The sequence below is a fragment of the Styela clava genome, chromosome 5 (assembly GCF_964204865.1).
Source record: "Styela clava chromosome 5, kaStyClav1.hap1.2, whole genome shotgun sequence".
NCBI lineage: Eukaryota > Metazoa > Chordata > Ascidiacea > Stolidobranchia > Styelidae > Styela > Styela clava.
This window is the reverse complement of record NC_135254.1, coordinates 21,908,862-21,914,861: the sequence shown is the minus strand read 5'-3', so window position 1 is coordinate 21,914,861 and position 6,000 is coordinate 21,908,862.

Here is a 6,000-nt window from a genome sequence, read left to right as displayed (position 1 = left end):
TTGTGTGAAAAACTTCAGATAAACATCTTTAATAATAAATAATCAGCTCGGTTGCCTCTTGGGCGGAAGGGTGTGCTGCTAGGCTTTGAAATTTGACTAAATCAGCTTTTTTCGCTATGAGTAATTTTTCTAAATAAGGCCATTTTCGCTACGAGAATACCCTAGATTCTAATAAAAACAAGGCTTCGGTTCGAGTTGTGTGAAAAACTTCAGATAAACATCTTTAATAATAAATAATCAAATCGGTTGCCTCTTGGGCGGAAGGGTGTGCTGCTAGGCTTTGAAATTTGACTAAATCAGCTTTTTTCGCTATGAGAAATTTTTCTAAATAAGGCCATTTTCGCTACGAGAATACCCTAGATTCTAATGAAAACAAGGCTTAGGTTCGAGTTGTGTGAAAAACTTCAGATAAACATCTTTAATAATAAATAATCAAATCGATTGCTTCTTGGGCGGAAAGGTGTGCTGCTAGGCTTTGAAATTTGACTAAATCAGCTTTTTTCGCTAAACGTAATTTTTCTAAATAAGGCCATTTTCGCTTCGAGAATACCCTAGATTCTTATAAAAACAAGGCTTAGGTTCGAGTTGTGTGAAAAACTTCAGATAAACATCTTTAATAATAAATAATCAAATCGGATGCGTCTTGGGCGGAAGAGTATGCTGCTAGGCTTTGAAATTTGGCTAAATCAGCTTTTTTCGCTAAACGTAATTTTTCTAAATAAGGCCATTTTCGCTTCGAGAATACCCTAGATTCTAATAAAAACAAGGCTTAGGTTCGAGTTGTGTGAAAAACTTCAGATAAACATCTTTAATAATAAATAATCAAATCGGTTGCCTCTTGGGCGGAAGGGTGTGCTACTAGGCTTTGAAATTTGACTAAATCAGCTTTTTTCGCTATGAGTAATTTTTCTAAATAAGGCCATTTTCGCTTCGAGAATACCCTAGATTCTAATAAAAACAAGGCTTAGGTTCGAGTTGTGTGAAAAACTTCAGATAAACATCTTTAATAATAAATAATCAAATCGGATGCGTCTTGGGCGGAAGAGTGTGCTGCTAGGCTTTGAAATTTGGCTAAATCAGCTTCTTTCGCTAAACGTAATTTTTCTAAATAAGGCCATTTTCGCTTCGAGAATACCCTAGATTCTAAAAAAAACAAGGCTTAGGTTTGAGATGTGTGAAAAACTTCAGATAAACATCTTTAATAATAAATAATCAAATCGGTTGCCTCTTGGGCGGAAGGGTGTGTAACTAGGCTTTGAAATTTGACTAAATCACCTTTTTTCGCTATGAGTAATTTTTCTAAATAAGGCCATTTTCGCTTCGAGAATACCCTAGATTCTAAAAAAACAAGGCTTAGGTTCGAGTTGTGTGAAAAACTTCAGATGAACATCTTTAATAATAAATAATCAAATCGGTTGCTTCTTGGGCTGAAGGGTGTGCTACTAGGCTTTGAAATTTGACTAAATCAGCTTTTTTCGCTATGAGTAATTTTTCTAAATAAGGCCATTTTCGCTACGAGAATACCCTAGATTCTAATAAAATCAAGGCTTAGGTTCGAGTTGTGTGAAAAACTTCAGATAAACATCTTTAATAATAAATAATCAAATCGGTTGCCTCTTGGGCGGAAGGGTGTGCTGCTAGGCTTTGAAATTTGACTAAATCAGCTTATTTCGCTAAACGTAATTTTTCTAAATAAGGCCATTTTCGCTTCGAAAATACACTAGATTCCTATAAAAACAAGGCTTAGGTTCGAGTTGTGTGAAAACTTCAGATAAACATCTTTAATAATAAACAATCAAATCGGTTGCCTCTTGGGCGGAAGGGTGTGCTGCTAGGCTTTGAAATTTGACTAAATCAGCCTTTTTCGCTATGAGTAATTTTTCTAAATAAGGCCATTTTCGCTACGAGAATACCTTAGATTCTAATAAAAACAAGGCTTAGGTTCGAGTTGTGTGAAAAACTTCAGATAAACAGCTTTATTAATAAATAATCAGCTCGGTTGCCTCTTGGGCGGAAGGGTGTGCTGCTAGGCTTTGAAATTTGACTAAATCAGCATTTTTCGCTATGAGTAATTTTTCTAAATAAGGCCATTTTCGCTACGAGAATACCCTAGATTCTAATAAAAACAAGGCTTAGGTTCGAGTTGTGTGAAAAACTTCAGATAAACATCTTTAATAATAAATAATCAAATCGGTTGCCTCTTGGGCGGAAGGGTGTGCTGCTAGGCTTTGAAATTTGACTAAATCAGTTTATTTCGCTAAACGTAATTTTTCTAAATAAGGCCATTTTCGCTTCGAAAATACCCTAGATTCCTATAAAAACAAGGCTTAGGTTCGAGTTGTGTGAAAACTTCAGAAAAACATCTTTAATAATAAACAATCAAATCGGTTGCCTCTTGGGCGGAAGGGTGTGCTGCTAGGCTTTGAAATTTGACTAAATCAGCCTTTTTCGCTATGAGTAATTTTTCTAAATAAGGCCATTTTCGCTACGAGAATACCTTAGATTCTAATAAAAACAAGGCTTAGGTTCGAGTTGTGTGAAAAACTTCAGATAAACATCTTTAATAATAAATAATCAGCTCGGTTGCCTCTTGGGCGGAAGGGTGTGCTGCTAGGCTTTGAAATTTGACTAAATCAGCATTTTTCGCTATGAGTAATTTTTCTAAATAAGGCCATTTTCGCTACGAGAATACCCTAGATTCTAATAAAAACAAGGCTTAGGTTCGAGTTGTGTGAAAAACTTCAGATGAACATCTTTAATAATAAATAATCAAATCGGTTGATTCTTGGGCTGAAGGGTGTGCTACTAGGCTTTGAAATTTGACTAAATCAGCTTTTTTCGCTATGAGTAATTTTTCTAAATAAGGCCATTTTCGCTACGAGAATACCCTAGATTCTAATAAAAACAAGGCTTAGGTTCGAGTTGTGTGAAAAACTTCAGATAAACATCTTTAATAATAAATAATCAAATCGGTTGCCTCTTGGGCGGAAGGGTGTGCTGCTAGGCTTTGAAATTTGACTAAATCAGCTTATTTCGCTAAACGTAATTTTTCTAAATAAGGCCATTTTCGCTTCGAAAATACACTAGATTCCTTTGAAAACAAGACTTAGGTTAGAGTTGTGTGAAAACTTCAGATAAACATCTTTAATAATAAACGATCAAATCGGTTGCCTCTTGGGCGGAAGGGTGTGCTGCTAGGCTTTGAAATTTGACTAAATCAGCCTTTTTCGCTATGAGTAATTTTTCTAAATAAGGCCATTTTCGCTACGAGAATACCTTAGATTCTAATAAAAACAAGGCTTAGGTTCGAGTTGTGTGAAAAACTTCAGATAAACATCTTTAATAATAAATAATCAGCTCGGTTGCCTCTTGGGCGGAAGGGTGTGCTGCTAGGCTTTGAAATTTGACTAAATCAGCATTTTTCGCTATGAGTAATTTTTCTAAATAAGGCCATTTTCGCTACGAGAATACCCTAGATTCTAATAAAAAAAAGGCTTAGGTTCGAGTTGTGTGAAAAACTTCAGATAAACATCTTTAATAATAAATAATCAAATCGGTTGCCTCTTGGGCGGAAGGGTGTGCTGCTAGGCTTTGAAATTTGACTAAATCAGTTTATTTCGCTAAACGTAATTTTTCTAAATAAGGCCATTTTCGCTTCGAAAATACCCTAGATTCCTATAAAAACAAGGCTTAGGTTCGAGTTGTGTGAAAAACTTCAGATAAACATCTTTAATAATAAACAATCAAATCGGTTGCCTCTTGGGCGGAAGGGTGTGCTGCTAGGCTTTGAAATTTGACTAAATCAGCCTTTTTCGCTATGAGTAATTTTTCTAAATAAGGCCATTTTCGCTACGAGAATACCTTAGATTCTAATAAAAACAAGGCTTAGGTTCGAGTTGTGTGAAAAACTTCAGATAAACATCTTTAATAATAAATAATCAGCTCGGTTGCCTCTTGGGCGGAAGGGTGTGCTGCTAGGCTTTGAAATTTGACTAAATCAGCATTTTTCGCTATGAGTAATTTTTCTAAATAAGGCCATTTTCGCTACGAGAATACCCTAGATTCTAATAAAAACAAGGCTTAGGTTCGAGTTGTGTGAAAAACTTCAGATGAACATCTTTAATAATAAATAATCAAATCGGTTGATTCTTGGGCTGAAGGGTGTGCTACTAGGCTTTGAAATTTGACTAAATCAGCTTTTTTCGCTATGAGTAATTTTTCTAAATAAGGCCATTTTCGCTACGGGAATACCCTAGATTCTAATAAAAACAAGGCTTAGGTTCGAGTTGTGTGAAAAACTTCAGATAAACATCTTTAATAATAAACGATCAAATCGGTTGCCTCTTGGGCGGAAGGGTGTGCTGCTAGGCTTTGAAATTTGACTAAATCAGCCTTTTTCGCTATGAGTAATTTTTCTAAATAAGGCCATTTTCGCTACGAGAATACCTTAGATTCTAATAAAACCAAGGCTTAGGTTCGAGTTGTGTGAAAAACTTCAGATAAACATCTTTAATAATAAATAATCAGCTCGGTTGCCTCTTGGGCGGAAGGGTGTGCTGCTAGGCTTTGAAATTTGTCTAAATCAGCATTTTTCGCTATGAGTAATTTTTCTAAATAAGGCCATTTTCGCTACGAGAATACCCTAGATTCTAATAAAAACAAGGCTTAGGTTCGAGTTGTGTGAAAAACTTCAGATAAACATCTTTAATAATAAATAATCAAATCGGTTGCCTCTTGGGCGGAAGGGTGTGCTGCTAGGCTTTGAAATTTGACTAAATCAGTTTATTTCGCTAAACGTAATTTTTCTAAATAAGGCCATTTTCGCTTCGAAAATACCCTAGATTCCTATAAAAACAAGGATTAGGTTCGAGTTGTGTGAAAAACTTCAGATAAACATCTTTAATAATAAACAATCAAATCGGTTGCCTCTTGGGCGGAAAGGTGTGCTGCTAGGCTTTGAAATTTGACTAAATCAGCCTTTTTCGCTATGAGTAATTTTTCTAAATAGGGCCATTTTCGCTACGAGAATACCTTAGATTCTAATAAAAACAAGGCTTAGGTTCGAGTTGTGTGAAAAACTTCAGATAAACATCTTTAATAATAAATAATCAGCTCGGTTGCCTCTTGGGCGGAAGGGTGTGCTGCTAGGCTTTGAAATTTGACTAAATCAGCATTTTTCGCTATGAGTAATTTTTCTAAATAAGGCCATTTTCGCTACGAGAATACCCTAGATTCTAATAAAAACAAGGCTTAGGTTCGAGTTGTGTGAAAAACTTCAGATAAACATCTTTAATACTGAATAATCAAATCGGTTGCCTCTTGGTCGGAAGGGTGTGCTGCTAGGCTTTGAAATTTGACTAAATCAGCTTTTTTCGCTAAACGTAATTTTTCTAAATAAGGCCATTTTCGCTTCGAAAATATCCTAGATTCTAATAAAAACAAGGCTTAGGTTCGAGTTGTGTGAAAAACTTCAGATAAACATCTTTAATAATAAATAATCAAATCGGATGCGTCTTGGGCGGAGGAGTGTGCTGCTAGGCTTCGAAATTTGGCTAAATCAGCTTTTTTCGCTAAACGTAATTTTTCTAAATAAGGCTATTTTCGCTTCGAGAATACCCTAGATTCTAATAAAAACAAGGCTTAGGTTCGAGTTGTGTGGAAAACTTCAGATAAACATCTTTAATAATAAATAATCAAATCGGTTGCCTCTTGGGCGGAAGGGTGTGCTGCTAGGCTTTGAAATTTGACTAAATCAGCTTTTTTCGCTAAACGTAATTTTTCTAAATAAGGCCATTTTCGCTTCGAAAATACCCTAGATTCTAATTAAAACAAGGCTTAGGTTCGAGTTGTGTGAAAAACTTCAGATAAACATCTTTAATAATAAATAATCAAATCGGATGCGTCTTGGGCGGAAGAGTGTGCTGCTAGGCTTTGAAATTTGGCTAAATCAGCTTTTTTCGCTAAACGTAATTTTTCTAAATAAGGCCATTCCCGCTTCGA